The 17,893-nt window shown below is 43.3% G+C and overlaps 1 pseudogene; it reads right to left on the reverse strand.

Annotated features, from left to right (window-relative positions):
- Window positions 1-15,725: 15,725 nt before the first annotated feature.
- Window positions 15,726-16,796, reverse strand: LOC123950947 (annotated as a pseudogene).
- Between the last annotated feature and the right edge of the window lie 1,097 nt (window positions 16,797-17,893).

The raw sequence follows: 17,893 nt of genomic DNA on the forward strand, positions 1-17,893 counted from the left end.
CCAGCAGTCATACAACGGGTATTTACCCAAAGAATAGGAGAACAATAACTGAAAAAGGATATATGCAGCCCTGTTTCTTGAAACATTATTTACAATATAACAATAGGGAAGAAACCCAAGTGTCTATTTATAAATTGATAAATGAGATGATAGATATGTATACATATACACACACAATGGAATACTACTTAGTCATTTAAAAAAATGACGTCTTGCCATTTGCAGATACATGGATGGAACTAGAGAGTGTGATTCTAAGTGAAATCAGTCAGTTAGAAATATCGTAGGATGTCACTCTTAGGTGGAAATTATGAAAGTAAAAAATAAAGGAGAAAAAGAGATAAACCAAAATATAGACTTTTTGTCCAAAAGATTTTATTTATTTATTTATTTGACAGAGAGCTAGAGAAAGCGCACAAGTAGACAGAACAGCAGGCAGAGGGAGAGGGAGAAGAAGGCTCTCTTCTGAGCAGGGAGACTGATGTGGGGGGGCTTGATCCCAGGACCTTGGAATCATGACCTGAGCCAGAGGCAGATGCTTCACTGACTGAGCCCCACAGGTGCCCCACAGACTCTTAACAATAGAGAACAAACTGATGGTTACCAAAGGGGAGGTGGATGGAGGTATGAGTGAAATAGGTGAAGGGGATTAAGAGTATGATTTTCATGATGAGACAGAGTAACATATCAAATTATTGAATCACTCTATTGTACATCTGAAACTAATATACCACTGTATGTTAAATCAACTGGAATTAAAACAAAACATGAAAAAAATATTTTTCTTTCAGTAAACTATTTGAAAAAGCTTTTGCTGTGCAATGTTCATAAGCCCTACTTGGGAGTATTTCCTCGACAATATTTATTCACTCTATGCCTCAAATTCAAATTTCACTGAGTTCTTATACTTTAACTGTTTATCTTAGCCCACAGGAGCCATGGTCCCTTTCTGTTCGGGCTCAGCACATAGTCATTCAACAGTGTAAATAGAGACAGATGTCACTTCACAGTCCAGAAAGCTATTATTGTCTCTGTTTTAGTGTGAGATAGTCAGAGAGTGTGGGACAGGTTTCAGAGCAGCTTGGTTCTCTATCCTGAATCTCTAACTTGATGGTCATTCCCCAGATCCATTTAGTCAAACCCTGTGGATGGGTTTCCTTCCAAGCACATCCATGGAAGATGCAAAGGTGGATGGGCTGGGTGCTGGACAGGAAGAGGTGGAAGTACAGAAAAGGGTACAATCCCTTTCCTGATCCAGGAACTTCCACGGGAACAGGTATGAGAGGTAGAAACAACAGGAAACCACTGAGGTCACTTAATGAAGGCAGGAGGCACAGGTCACAGAATCTCAAGATGCAGGGCTTGGATGCTGCTCTGAGCTACCTCTGGGAGGGTGGGGGGTGTAAGACTGAGAAACTGCCTGCCTCTGGCCCATGCTAGCTGCCCACTGCTCATGGTACATATCTGTCTACATAGTTGCCACAGAGCCTGGGCTCAGGATGGGCTGGCTCATGTCCCTCAACCCTCAGCTGGCCCTCAGCTCTGCTGAGGGAGGTGGGAGGGAAGGTTGGCCCTCCCAGATCATCTCCTCATTGAGCAGACAACCCTGCAGGACTGCTGAAAAACCACTAATGGGTTTGAAAGACATGCCATGGATGAACTAAGGCATGGAGAAAGAGAAAACAATATTGGTTTTTAAGGTCAGAGCTGTCAGCTCAGGAACTAGGGACAGTTTCCCTGAGGAGGACTGAGAGGAGGGCAGGCCAGGCTAAAAAGGAAGATATGGCTCTCCTGATTGGGGACCTGTAGCCCCCTTCCAGGGCAGGGCATCACCCTCAACTCACAGGGGATCCATAAAAGTGTTTCATCAGGGGACTGACAGAGCTGTCTCTTGAGAAGGCTACCCCTGGCATTGGGTTGCACAGGACCCCAAGGAGGAGGGCCAAATGGATGGAGGGCAATACCCCAAGGGCCATGGGGAAGAGCAGAGGCTCATGACCATGAAGATGATGAAAAGTAGGAGGCAACAGAATGAGCTGGCTGGCACAAAAGTGCCATGGGCACTGAGCCCACAGCTACAGTGACTCGGTGCCTTCTGTGCCAGGGAAGTTTCACTTCAGTGAGCTCCAGAAGAGTCCTGACCACAACCCTAGGAAGTGTGCACCACCACTGCCCTCCTTTCCCCATGCTGTTACTAGGAATCACAGTTACCAGATCCTGATCAATTTTCATAGAAACCAAGCAATGGCTCCCACCACACACTGCCCTCTGGTCGAGGTCCCGTGTGACCCTTGGGCCTGGCCAAAGACTGATGTCTACATGTTTCCACACAACTCGACAGGAGGCTTTCCCTGAATTCCACAGGTTCTGATGAGACAGATCCATAGGCCCCATTGCCCAACCCACCACCAACACCCAAGGCTCACTTGGGATCTCAGCATTGTCATGAAGCACATCATGCCCCATTTCTGTCACTTACTATAGGAAGTTGAATTCTGATCCACCGATTTACCATACATTCTGGTTGCTGGACCATGCCATGAACCCACATGGCACCTTTCTATTAGAGAAGGTCACCCCTGCCTCCTACAAAATGTTTCTAAGGAAGTATAAGCCCATCAGGGCTACAGTGTGAACAGAGGTACACAGCATGCATGGTAGTAATCAGTAATTCTAACAAGGGTTGACCTCACCCCCTGCTCCAGTCCCACAAAATATTCCTCCCACTCCACAGAACATGTGGTCTTTCCTCAGAAAAAATACCCAGAAAACTAAACATTAAACTGAATGCTCCCTTCACCCTCTGTTTCAAATCTTGTCCAGCTACAATAGTAAGACAGTAGAAATCAGTCACAAGAAGAAAACAGGACACAGTCAGAATTATGTGGAGATTTAACAACATGCCACTAAACAACCAATGGTCAAAGAAGAAGTCAAAAGAAATTTTAAAAGTACCTTGAGAATAATGAAAAAGAGAATGTATGAAAACTTAGGGGATGCAGCAAAAGTAGTTCCAAGGGGGGATTTCATAGAAATTCCAGTCTTTGTCAAGCTACCTGAAAGCTCTCTAATAACCAACCTAATTTTACATGGGAAAGAAGTGGGAAGGGGGGGGGGAGAGCAAAGCCCAATAATAGTACAATAAGGAAATAACAAAAAGGAATATGGAAATAAATCCAATGGAGACAAAAAAAAATCAATGAAAATACGAGCTGCATTTTTTGGAAAGATAAACAAAACTGACAAACTTTTAGCTAGACTCACCAAGAAAGAGAGAGGACTCAAACACATTGGGAAAGAAAGATAATTAATTCCTGTCTCACATCAAAATCCTAGAGGAGAACACAGGCAGCAACCTCTTGGACCTTGGACACTGCAACTTCTTGCAAGACATGTCTCTAAAGCCCAGGGAAACAAGAGCAAAAATGAACTATTGGGACTTCATCAAAATAAAAAGCTTCTGCACAGCAAAGTAAACAATTAACAAAACTAAAAGTCAACCTACAGAATGGGAGAAGATATTTGCAAATGGCATGACAGATAAAGGTCTGGTATCCAGATCTACAAAGAACTTCTCAAACTCAACACCCAAGAAACAAAGAATCCACTCAAAAAATGGGCAGAAGACAGGAAGAGACACTTCTCCAAAGAAGATACACAAATGGTCAACAGACCGTGAAAAAATGTCGCCATCGGGGAATTCAAAACTACAATAAGATATCACCTTCCAGCAGTTAGAATGGCTAAAATGAACAAGAGACAAAGAAACAAGTGTTGGCAAGGATGTGGAGAAAGGGGAACCCTCTAACACTGTTGGTGGGAATGCAAGCTGGTATAGCCACTCCTGAAAACAGCATGGAGATTCCTCAAAAAGTAAAATAGAGTTGACCTATGACCCAGCAATTGCACTAATGGGCATTTATCCCAAAGATACAGATGCAGTGAAAATAAGGGGCATGTCCTCCCCAATGTTCATAGCAGCAATGTCCACAATAGCCAAACTGTGGAAGAAGCTGAGCTGTCCTTCAACAGAGGAATGGATAAAGAAAATGTGATACATACGTACCATAGAATAGTACTGAGTCATCAGAAGGGATGAATACCCACCATTTGCATTGACATGGGTGGAACTGGAGGGGCTTATACAAAGTGAAATCAGTCAAGCAGAGAATGAAAATTATCATATGGTTTCACTCACGTGTGGAACACAAGGAATAGTGTGGAGGATCACAGGAGAAGGGAGAGAAAACTGAATACGGAGAAATCAGAGAGGGAGACAAACCATGAGAGACTCTTAATCATAGGAAACAAACTGGAGAAGAGGTACATTGGGGTATGGGGTAGTTGGGTGATGGGTATTAAGAGGGGACATGTGGTGATGAGCCCTGGGTGTTGCGTGCAACGAATGAATCTTTGACCATTACATCAAAAACTACACTGTGGCTGGTTGAATTTAAATTTAAAAATGTGAAAAACTTTTAAAAAAGAAAGAAAGATGACCAATTACCATGAATACCACAAAATACAAAGGATAGTAAGAGAGTACTATGAGCAAGTAGAGGCCAACACCTTGGACAACCTAGGAGAAATGGATAAGTTCCTGACAACAACATAGAAAGACTGAACTGAAGAAAAAAAAAATCTAAACAGACTGATCATTAGTAAAAACATTGATTTGATAATCAAATCCTCCTAACAAACATATGCCCAAGACCAGACAGTTCCACTGAGGAGTTCAACTGGATAGTAGAAGAATTAATACCAACCCTTGTCAAACTGTTTAAAAAATAGGAGAGAAGGGCATACGTCCAAACTCATTTTATGAAGGCAGCATAGTCCTGCTACCAAAACAAGACAAGGACACTACAAGAAAAGGAAAGGCCAATATCCCTCATGAACAGAGATGTAAAAATCCTCAACAAATTATTGGCAAAAGTAATTCAACAATACATCAGGAGAATCACATAACATGATCCAGCAGGATTTATTCCAGGGATGCAAGGATGATTCCACATCTGCACATCCACCAGTGGGATACCCCACCTTAACAAAATAAAAGATAAAAGTCCTAGGATTGTTACAATAGATGCAGAAAGAACCCTTGACAAGATTCCATATGCATTTGCGATGCATCTGGGTATTGAGGGAATGTACCTCAACCAAACAAAGGCCCTATATGAAAAGTCCATAGCTGACATTATCTCAAGGGTGAAATGCTGAAAACTTTCCACTACCAGCAAGAACAAGATAAAGATGCCCACTCTTACCACTTTCATTCATCATCATATTGAAAAGACTTCACCAAACCATTTAGACAAAACAAAACAAAATATGAAATCTAAATAGGAAAGAAAATGGTCACTATTTGCAGATGACATGTCACTATATGTAGAAATCCCTAAAGAGTCCACAAAAATAAATAAATAAATAACACCTGTCAGAATAAACAAATGCAGTAAAGCTGCAGGATACAAAGTCAATGTACAGAGACCCATTGCATTTCTTTTTTTTAAAGAATGTATTTATTTGACACAGAGAGAGCACAAGCAGGGGAGTAGCAGAGGGGCAGGGAAAAGCAGACTCCCTGCTGAGCATGCAGCCCAATGCCAGGCTCATTCCCAGAACTCCAGGATCATGACCTGATCTGAAGACAGACACTTAACTGACTGAGCCACCCAAGTGCCCCAACTTGTATTTCTATATACTGATGACAAACAGTCACAAAGAGAAATTGAGAAAGCAATACCATTGACAATTGCATCAAGCAAAAAAAAACAAAACAAAACAAAAAAAAACCTCTAGGAATTAAAGTAACCAAGAATGAGAAAGACCTGGTATACTGAACACATGGCAGAAAAGGAAAGAAAAACGTGTGCATGTTGGTGGGTGAACGTGGAAGATGACCCAAATAAACAGAAGTATAGGGCGCCTGGGTGGCTCAAGTGGTTTAAGCCACTGCCTTCGGCTCAGGTCATGATCTCAGGGTCCTGGGATCGAGTCCCACATCAGGCTCTCTGCTCCGCAGGGAGCCTGCTTCCTCCTCTCTCCCTGCCTGCCTCTCTGCCTACTTGTGATTTCTCTCTGTCAAATAAATAAAATATTAAAAAAAAAAAAAGAAATAAACAGAAGTATACACCATGCTCATTAACTGGGAGGTTAACATGTCCACCATATCCAATGCGATCTACAGATGTGATGAAATCCCTATCTGAATTCCAATGCATTATACAAAGAAATAGAAGACAGTCCTAAAATTTGTATGGAATCACAAAAGACCCCAAATAACTGAAGCAACCTGGAGAAAGAAGACAGAGTCCAAGGTTGTGGAGGAGGAGGAAACCTTAATTTCATCTAGTCCAAGGAATTTAGCTCAATAGCTATCAAACCATTCTGAACATCTGCAAATTCAAGCAGAGATCCAAGAAAAGAATAGCTGCAACTCTGCAAACAGAAAAGCAACCACTTTCCACAAGGTAGGAGATACAGAAAAGTGAGTCTAAGTTGCTAGGCAGGAAGATAAACTGTGGGGGGAGGGAGCCTCTGTCAGCCAGCTACCACCAAGTGCTAGGGGCAGCAGAGCACAAAATTGAAACTTTTAGAAGTCTGCTTTGGTGAGGGATGTCACTCTGGCAGCTAAGCAGGGGTTGGAACTCTCAATAGGACAGTGTGGTCTCAGGATCCTTGGGGTCCCAGGAAGACCAGGGGCACTTGAGAGCAACAGAGCTCCCAGGTATTGGAGCAGGGAAGCCAGCTGTAAAGAGTGAGCCCAGAAGTGGCCTCTAAGCTGGAGGCTGCCATAAACTGTAATCCAAGGCACAGTCTGGGCACTGCTCTTTGAGAAGGGGCCCAAGAAACAGCACAACAGGGGAAAGCCCCTTTCCTCCCCCAGGGGGAATGGTGCCTGAGCATGGTGCAGGAGTCTACTGGGTTTGGAGACTCCAAACGGCATCATGTGCTAGAGACAGAACTGCCTGGTCACAAATCCAGTGAGCATGAAGTGCGAACAGAGACCGGGGAGACATGAAGGATTGACCGCTTTTCTAAGAGGCCTTACTGAGGAGTGGGCCCCAAGCTCTCAGTTCCAGGGCCAGAGATTGGGAGGCTGTCATGTTCATTCTCATCCTAAAAGAATGGGATCATTCCCTGCATAATTTCAGATCACAGTGCTTTGAAATGGAACTCAATCACAAGAGGAAGCTGGAAAGAACTCAAATACATGGAGGCTAGAGAGCATCCTACTAAAGAATGAATGGGTCAACCAGTCAATTCAAGATGAATTTTAAAAATTCATGGAGACATATGAGAATGAAAACACTACTGTTCAATATCTTTGGGACACAGCAAAGGAAGTCCCAAGAGGGAAGTATATAGCACTACAAGCTTTTCTCAAGAACCAAGAAAGTTCTCAAATACACAACTTAACCTTACAGCTAAAGGAGCTGGAGAAAGAGCAGCATAGAAAGTCTAAACCCAGAGGAGAAGAGAAATAATAAAGATGAGAGCAGAAACCAATGAAGTAGAAACCAAAAGAATAGTAGAACAGATCAGCAAAACTAGGAGCTGTTCTTTGAAAGAATTAATAAGATTGATACACCTTGGCCAGACTTCTCCAAAGGAAAAGAGAAAGGACCCAAATTAATAAAATGATGAATTAAGAAGGAGAGATCAGGGGCGCCTGGGTGGCTCAGTGGGTTAAGCCGCTGCCTTCGGCTCAGGTCATGATCTCAGGGTCCTGGGATCGAGTCCCACGTTGGGCTCTCCGCTCAGCGGGGAGCCTGCTTCCCTCTCTCTCTCTGCCTTCCTCTCTGTCTACTTGTGATCTCTCTCTGTCAAATAAATAAATAAAATCTTTAAAAAAAAAAAAAAAAAAGAAGGAGCGATCATACCCCACACCAAAGAAAAACAAACAATTATAAGAACAGAGGATGGCAACTCTGTGTCAACAAATCAGGCAATCTTGAAGAAATGGATGTATTCCCAGAAACATGACCAAAACTGAACCAGGTAGAAAAGGAAACCTGAAGAGACCCATAATCAGCAAGGAAATTGAAGCAGTCATCAAAAATCTCCCAGGAAACAAGATCCCAGTGCCAGATGTCTTCCCAGGGGAATTCTAAAAACATTTAAAGAAGATTTAATACCTCTTCTTCTGAAACTTTTCCCAAAAAATTGAACTGGAAGGAAAACATCCATACCCTTTTGATGAGGCCAGCATTACCTTGATCCCAAAGCCAGACAAAGACCCCACCCAAAAGGAGAATTACAGACCACGATCCCTGATGAATATGGATGCAAAAATTCTCACCAACATACTAGCCAATAGGATCCAAGAGTACATTAAAAGGATGAATCACGGGGTGCCTGGGTGGCTCAGTGGATTAAGTCTTTGCCTTCAGCTCAGGTCATGATCTCAGGGTCCTGGGATCGAGCCCCCATTGGGCTCTCTGCTCAGCAGGGGCCTGCTTCCCCCCTCTGCCTCTGCCTGCCTCTCTGTCTACTTGTGATTTCTTGCTCTCTGTCAAATAAATAAATAAAATATTTTTTTTAAAAAAAGGATGATTCATCACGACCAAATCAAAATTTATTCCTGGGCTGCAAGGGTGGATTGACAACCACAAATCAATCAATAGAATACACTACCTTAATAGAAGAAAGAACAAGAACCATAGGATCCTGTCAATAGATGCAGAAAAAGCATTTGACAAATTAAAGCATCCTTTCTTGATCAAAACTTCACCATGAAGGGATAGAGGGTATGTGCCTCTACATCATAAAGGCCATCTACGGGAAACCCACAGTGAGTATCATTCCCAATGGGGAAAAACTGAGAACTCTTCCCTTCAGGTCAGGAACACGACAGGGATGCCCATTCTCATCACTATTGTCAACATAGTACCAGAATTCCTAGCCTATCAGACATCCAGCCTATTGGATATTTCTTGTCCAATCAGCCAACAAAAAGAGATAAAATGCATCCAAATCAGGAAACAAGAAGTCAAACGCTCACCCTTTGCAGACAAAAGGATACTTTCTGCAGAAACCCAAAAGGCTCCTCCCCAAAACTGCTAGAACTTATCCAGGAATTCTGTAAAGTGGCAGGATATAAAATCAATGCACAGAAATCACTTGCATTTGTCTACAGCAACAATGTAACAGAAGAAAGTGAAAATAAGGAGTTCATCCCATGTATAATTGCACCCAAAATCCTAAGATACTTAGGAATCCATCGAATCAAAGAGGCAAAGGATCTGTACTCAGAAAACTATACAATAGTCATGAAAGAAATGGAGGAAGACACAAACAAATGGAAAAATGTTCCATGCTCAGGGATTGGAAGAACAAATATTGTGAAAATGTTTATGCTACATAGAACAATGCACAGATTCAATGCAATCCCTATCAAAATACCATCCACATTTTCCACAGAACTAGAATAAATAATCCCAAAATTTGTATGGAAGCAGAAAAGATCCCATATAGCCAAAGGGATGTTGAAGAAGAAAACCAAAACTGGTGGCAACCCAACTGCAGACTTCAAGCTCTATTACAAAGCTGTAATCATCAAGGCAGTATGGTTCTGACACAAAAAGAGACCCATAGAGAAACCAGAAAGAAGCCCTTAACTTTATGGTCAACTAATCTTTGACAAAGCAGGAAAGAATATCCGATGGAAAAAAAAAAAGACAGTCTCTTCAATTTTAATTGGTGCTGGGAACATGGGACAGCCACATGCAGAAGAATGAAACTGGACCAGTTCCTTATACCATACACAAAAAATAAATTCCAAATGGATGAAGGACCTCAATGTGAGAGAGGAATTCATCCAAACATAGGCAGCAACCTCTTTGACCTCAGCCACAGCAACTTCTTGCTAGACATGTCTCCAAAGGCAAGGGAAACAAAAGCAAAAACAAACTGTTGGGATTTCATCAAGATAGAAAGCTTTTGCATAGCAAAGGAAATAGTCAACAAAACCAAAAGACAACAAACAGAACAAGAGAGGATATTTTCAAGTGACATATCAGATAAAGGGCTAGTATCCAAACTCTGGAAAGAACTTACCAAACTCTACACCCACAGAACAAATATTCCAATCAAGAAATAGGCTAAAGACATGAACAGACATTTCTCCAAATAAGACATCCAAATGGCCAACAGACACATAAAAAAGTGCTCAATATCCCTCAACATTAAGGAAATACAAATCAAATCCATAATGAGATACGAACTTATACCAGTCAGAATGGCCAAAATGAACAAGTCAGGAAACGACAGGTGTTGGTGAGGATGTGGAGAGAGGCGAACCCTTTTACACTGTGTGTGGGAATCCAACCAGGTGAAGCCACCCCGGAAAACACTGAGGATGTTCCTCAAGAAGTTGAAAATAGAGCTGACCTACAATCCAGCAATTGCGCTCCCGCATATTTACCCCAATGATATAGATGTAGTGAAAAAAAAATGGCCACCTGCACCCCAATGTTCAATAGCAACAATGTCCACAATAGCCAAATTGTGGAAGGAGCCTAGATGTCCTTCAACTGAGGAACGGATATAGAAGATGTGGTCCATATATATAATGGAATATTACTCAGCCATCAAGGATGAATAGCCACCATTTTCATTGACATGAATGGAACTAGAGGCGATTATGCTGAATGAAATAAGTCAAGAAGAGAAAAACAATTATCATAAGGTTTCACTCATACATGGAACATAAGGAATAGGGTGGAGGACCACAAGGGAAGGGAGGTAAAACTGAATGGGAAGAAATCAGAGAGGAAGATAAATGATGAAAGATGCTAAGACTCCAGGAACTAAACTGAGGGTTACAGAAGGGAAAGGGGTGAGGGGATGGGGTAACTGGGTGACAGGTATTAAGGAGGGCACATGTTGTGATGAGCACTGGGTGTTACAGGCAACTAATGAATCACTGAACACTACATTTAAAATCTACTGATGTACCATATGTTGGCTAATGAATTTAAATTTAAAAAATTAAATTAAATTTAAAAAATAAAAAATAAAACCAAGGCAGAAACTGAAAACCCAAAGGGCGCTGTGCTCCATGGAGGCTGAGCTAGTGGCCACAGCCATGGCCTCTGGCAGTCAGGGGACTGGAGGTCTGAGAGGTGGCTCGGTGCACGCTTGACCTTGAAGCCTCATGGCCATGGCAAGGTGCAGAGACTGGAAGGGAAAACCCAACCAGAGGCCATCCTGGCTCCGGGGCTGCTGCAGGACCACTCCCAGTCCCACCAGGCAGTGTCTGTCTAGAACCAGGAAGAAAACCTTTTCCCTCTAGTGTTCTTTTTAAAGATGGTTGCTCAGCATTAACACAGAAAAACATCCAACATAAAACTGGAGCTGTTCATAGCTGCAAATGACCCAGAAGTTATCAAAATGTAATGACCACAAAGAGAGGACCTTGTGTCCCCAGACAGGCCTCCTGTGTGCAGGTGCAGTTGGAGGCCCTGGACATGCCTGTTTGGGCAGTGCTGGGCTCTCAGTCTCTCTTGAGGGGACAGAAGTAGGAATCTGCTCTGATAGCTCTGCTCAGGACAGCACACCCTGATGGAAATGGGGCCAGTACCTCATGAGTCCTGGATGTTCTGGTGATTCTTGGACATGGCCTGAATCAGCTTCTTAATGGGGGGTGGGGGCAGATAGGGTAGCCCAGACACCGTGGGTCCCACAGGCCCTCCAGGGTCAGCCCAGGAGCTGTAGGTCCCACAGGTCCTCCTGGGATAGCCCCTCATGAGTCCCAGATGGTCTGCTGATTCTCGGGCATGAAGAATCATGGGGGAGGGCAGCCCAGCCACTATGGGTCCCACAGGTCCTCCAGGGGACAGCCCAGCAGCCATGCCATGGGTCGCACAGGTCCTCCTGGGACAGCCCCTCATGAGTCCTGGTTATCCTGGTGATTCTTGGGCATAGCCATGAATCTCAGCTTTTTCATGAAGGGGGAGGAGGACAGCTCAGCAGCCAGGGGTCCCACAGGTCCTCTGCGAGTAACACCTTGGTGGACTTGTGGTCCAGCAGGTATCTGTTCAAGTGGCTTTTGTTCAAGTGCTACACAACCGTGGTCCCATTGTGTAGGTTAACCCCCATCACCCGGTGACAGGCCAAGGCCAATAAGTGAACCTTCACCACCAAACCCCTCAAAAAGGCCCCCATGTAGTAAACATTTCCCTAGTCCCTAGGGATGTGGACCTGGGACTGTGGCTGGTGCTGGTGCTGGTAGCTGAGTTCTTCATGGGCCACCCGGTAGAAACTGAGGTGCAGGGTGCCAAAGAAGGGAGAAAGGATCTCCATGCCCACATGATCACAGAACTTTATGTCCACATCCACACACACCAGGTCATCCACCTCACAGAGGAAGCACTATTGACAAAAGCAGCTGACCATCGCCATGCACTCCATACCCATATCCTGCCAATGCAGGGTGCTGAGGACCTCAAGGATCACCACCCTCCAGCTCTCTCCTAGGTGGGCACATGGGCCCAGCAGCCCACTGGTTGGTGACAACCTACTAGGTGACCCTGCGTCCCACCATTACGGGCTTCTCTGCCCTCTACAGAAACAGCTCCAGGAAGACAACCTATCTACATGGACAAGGGACAAGGTGGGAGAAGGGTCACATCAGAGGATGGCAAGAGGATCCCAGAGCTGGGGGCCATGGATGTGTACACCTTCTTCAAGGGGGCAGACCCTGGGCTACTTTAAGCAATAGCCACTCTCCCAGCCTGTCCCAAGCAAGTCTGCTTGTGGGGCTACCCTAGCTTCTGCTCTCAGAAATGGGGGCCATTAGCAACCTATCATACAAAGGGGAGCCCGAGGCTTCAGAGGTGGGAAGAAAACACCATGGTCAGCATGCTGGAGCCAAGAACACTCCCCCTGTGCTGAGCTCCCAGGTAAACCATGCAGGTGCCCTCCCCTGGCCAACCCTCTGCAAGTCCTATCCCCACCTGCCAGGAGTGGAGCACCTTTGGGCACAGCCCTCTTTTCTATGGCCTACAGACGGGAATCAGCAGGGCTGGCCTCCTGCCCCACTTTGCTTTGAGTGAGCTATCATTGGCCCCCATACAGCTATCCCCACTCCCTATAGGGTCCTCCCTTGAAGGCTACTGGGCCTCTTGTTGACAAGGTCCATCAGTCAACCACTACTATTCCTAGAAGCGGTCACCCTCAACCTCCCCCAGATCAGGAATCAGGTCCAGCTCATGGGCAGGGAAGGGGAAAGAGGACCGCTGGAAGAAGAGGGGCTTGCTTAAGCCCTAGCCATGAATCCAGGAGTGAAATCTTCCAGGTCCAGGTCTCGACATCTCCCCGGGCCCAAGAAGTTGGAAGTCTTGTCTCTCTGAGTGGACTACCTATGGGGACAGCAGGTCCCCCACTGTCAGCAAGGGTGATGAGCCCCTCTGAGACTTTTTTTTAAGGTTTTATTTATTTACTTATTTGACAGAGAGAGAGAGAGAGACAGCTAGAGAGGGAACGCAAGCAGGGGTAGTGGGAGAGGGAGAAGCATACTCTCCACTGAGGAGGGAGCGGGACATGGCAGGGTGCGATCCCAGGTCCCTGGGATCATGATCTGAACGGAAGACAGATGCTTAAAGACTGAGACACCCAGGTACCCTTGGACTGGTTTTTTTCACACAGACACTAAGGCTACTTCCCTCTGCCTGTACCATACCAAGCAGGTTAGTAAATCACTCACACAAGGAAGGTGGGCACTACATTTAAATAGGGGAGAAGACCACACACCCAGCAGACATGAATCAGGTCACTGGGGGCAAGTTCAGGTCCAGTCAACGGGGGAAAAGCCAGACATGAGACGGGGAGAGAAGAGTGCTCCTGGCAGAGGGCAGAGAAAATGTAAAGGCTTGGCATCAGGCCTGAGGCACATGAGGGACAACCATACACCTGGGAGGCCCACAGGGTTGGGGGGGATATGGTGGGACAGGTGAGGCTGGAGAGGACAGGCAGCTAGGGAGTGGATCACAGAGAGTCTCAAAGGTTATGTTCTGGAAAGATCACTCTGGTTACCAGAGATTAATGGGCTCTGTACAGCATAGGACAGGGAGACCCTAACCCTAATCAAACATCATGCTCAATTTTGAGGACTGACAGCTCTACTCTGAAATCACAACCCAAGTCCACGATGCTGGCCTTCACTCCTTACTAAGTATTGTAGTGAAAGTTCTACCCAGAACAATACAGTAAGAAATAAGAAATCCACATGTGAAAGGAAACAGTAGAACTAAGTCTATTCAGAGACCAGAGATGGCATCATCTTATATAGAGAGCTTCCTAAAGAATCAACAAAAAATGATTACAGCCAGTTCCCTAATTCCTCAAACTTATAGGAAAAAATATCAAAACACAAAAATATCTTATTTGTATACACTAGCAATGAATCATCCAAAAAGGAATTTAAGAAAATAATTCCATTTTAGGGAATATCAACATTGGCAAAATACTTGGGAATAGATGTAACCAAGGTGTTAAGTCTTATACACTGAAAATTACAAAACATTGCTGAAAGTAAGGGAAATGTAAATAAATCTGAGGATACCCCCTGGTGATGAAAAGACATACTATTGATAAGCTGGCAACAGTACACAATGCAATGTGGAAATTCAATGTGTTCCCAAGAAATTTCACAAAGGCCTTTGGGAAGAAATGCATAAGCTAATCTTAACAGTCATATGGAATTTTAAGGGACCACAAGACAGCCAATACCATCTTGAAAAAAAAAAAATCAAAGGTGAAAATTATACTTCCAAAGTTCAAATATTAATACAAAGCAACAGTAAATAAAACATTGTGATACAGTCATAAAAGTATGCATACACCTTGAAACAAATAGTACATTATATGTTAATTAATTGGATTTAATTTTTTAAAAAATTTAAAAAAAACAAAATAAATTTTCTTAAGTATGCATACAGATCAGTGGGATTTAACTGAGAGCCCAGAAATACACCCCTTCATCTATGGTCCTCTGAATTTGTGTGTGTGTGTGTGTGTGTGTGTGTGTGTACACATTTAGTTTTATTGTAACAAAGCACTTGTACAATTTTAACGTTTAAAACTGAGCATCATCTTTCCTTTCCAGTGAAACAAAAAGAAAATTTAAAAATAAACAGGTACAAAATTACAATAGAGAATGTCAATTCCAAATAAGATCCTACAAGTTCTGCTGATTCTCCCATCGAGTGGCAGGGCTCAAGTCATCATTAGGAGAGTTTTATTTTAAAAGTGTCATCTTAAACTGCAAGGATGTCCGTTAAACATCACGATTAAACATGCCAAAAGAGAAGCCATGTTGTCAAAATGCCCACTTAACCCACCCAAACATCTCAAACCCACCCTTTGCTGGCCTTCTATAACCCCATTTTTTTAAGTTTTTTTTTTCTTTTTTTTAAACAAAAGAAAGTAGACAGGTACATGTTGATAAATGCTAACTGTCCATATTCACATAGAAAAACAGTGTAATCTCTGAGCCCAATATACAGAGAAAGGAGGAAAAAAGCTAGAATTCTACACACTACTACACAGAGGCCTAGCACCCTCCAGCTTCCAGCAGAGCTAAGGGAGCAGAAGGTTTTTCTTTTTTCCCACAGAGCATGGTGGTGTTGATTCCATAAAGTTTTTGTTTTTGTTGAGACAGGAAGGGACAAAAATGAATTTGGAACAAAAAGTGGTAGAGATTCTTTTCCCACGGTATTCCGCTCAAGGTATTTCCCCCCAAAATAAGCTGAGAACCATGGTATAAAGGGAGAGAAAAAGGAGACTTCAAAAAACAGGGCGAATGAGCACGAGAGGAGAAAAGAAAAAGAAAAAGGAAAAAAAAAAAGAAGAAGACAGCAACTTGCTCCCAGGGACTGAAGAAAATTAAAAAAGGAAGGTTGGAATCCATCAGTGTTCCATTAGTCATCTTCTCCTTCATCCTCCTCTCCTTCCTCCCCCTCATCATCATCTTCATCTTCTTCACCTTCATCCTCATCTCCTTCTTCATCAATATCTTCCAATCCTTCTTCTTCATCATCAACATCATCATCTTCTTCTCCTTCCCCTTCTTTTTCATCCATATCGGGAACCAAGTAGTACTGTAATGGATTTGGCCAAATATCATCTTTGATGACCTCTCCTCACTCACCTGCGCCTGCCTCAGAGTGGTCAGTAAACCAGGTGAAGAAGCTCTCTGGTTCCTCATGCTGTCTCTTCCTGCTGGCTTTATTCTGTGTTTGACTTGAACGTTTCGTCAAATCCTTTCCAGATTTCCATTTGATTTCAGTGGACTTTGAAGATGGATCACCACTCTCATTCAGATGAAATTCTTTGGAGAGAACTTTATTTTCGAAGTAAGGGTTTTCATCAAAATAAAAATCTATTCTGTAACCTGATTTAACATCTTCAAATTCTGTCACTTCGAGTCTTGTCAGATAACGCAGCGCCTCTTCATCCTCCTCCCCAAGCAGTGCAGACACTTGTGGATGGTTGACAAATGTTGTTACCCCAAAATTGGGAATTTTGGCGATAAATTCTGACCTCTTCTGAAAAAATGGTTGGCGGAGTTTGTTATATTTCTGTTCTCCTTTCAAAATCTCCTCACTGGCTTGTTCATTAAGTCTGTCTATTTCATTTTGTTCTTCATCAATATGTTCAATTGCTTCTTGCTGTTCTTTTTCTCCCTTATGCAAGTGCTGAGATGTGGACGTCTGCCCTGGCTTGGGGGCAGGAGGCAGTCTCAGTTTCTTCGTTTGAGGCGGGAGTGAAGACTGGTGTTTGGGGGCCATGCTGTGAGGAAACTCCAGGAAATGAGGAGAGAGGCATGTCTGGAAGCTCTGATTGCTCGGTCCTCTGAATTTTGGCAAGGGTGGTCAACATTACACTGGGGGGACAGAATGGTCTTTTCAACAAAGGGTGCTGGACAATCGGTTATCCATATACAGAGGAATGGAACTGGACCCTTATGTCACATCATATATACGTTAACTCAAAATAAGTTAAAGGCTTAAATGTAAGAGGTAAAATTATAAACTCTAAAAGAAACAAATGGGGATAAATCTTCATAACCTTGGATGTAGCAAAGCTTTTAGATCTGATACCACACATAAGGGAAAGAAAAAATAGATAAAATAATATGTCAAAATTAAAAATCTGTCCTGGGCGCCTGGTTGGCTCAGTTGGTTAACTATCTGACTCTTCATTTCGGTTCAGACCATGATCTCAGGGTCATGAGATCGAGCCCCACCCCAGGCTCCACACTGACTGTGGGGCCTGCTTAAGATTCTCTTTCCTTTTCCCTCTGCCTCTACCCACTCACACACTCTCGAGAAATGAAAAAAGGGAAAAGAAATGTAAAAAAAGAAATGTAAAAAAATTTCTTAAAAAAGAAATGTAAAAAAAAAAATTAAATATCTTTGTATATCAGAAGATACTATCCAGAAAGTGAAAAGACAGCCCTCAGAATGTAAGGAAATATTTGTACATTATTTATCTAATAAGAGTCTGTTGTTCAGAATATGTAAAGACCTTTTACAACTTCTCAACAAAAAGACAACCTCATTTTTAAAAAGGACAAAGGATGGGGCGCCTGGGTGGCTCAGTGGGTTAAAGCCTCTGCCTTCAGCTCAGGTCACGATCTCAGGGTCCTGGGATCAAGCCCCGCATGGGGCTCTCTGCTCGGCAGGGAGCCTGCTTCCTCCTCTCTCTCTGCCTGCCTCTCTGACTACTTGTGATCTCTCTCTCTCTCTGTCAAATAAATAAATAAAACATTTTTTTAAAAAAAATAAATAAAAATAAAAAGGACGAAGGACTTGGTTAGACCTTTCTCCAGAGAAATCATATAAATGGTGAATAGCATAATGAATAGATATTAAACATCTTTATG

This window comes from Meles meles, chromosome 9, assembly GCF_922984935.1.
Source record: "Meles meles chromosome 9, mMelMel3.1 paternal haplotype, whole genome shotgun sequence".
Classification (NCBI taxonomy): Eukaryota; Metazoa; Chordata; class Mammalia; order Carnivora; family Mustelidae; genus Meles; species Meles meles.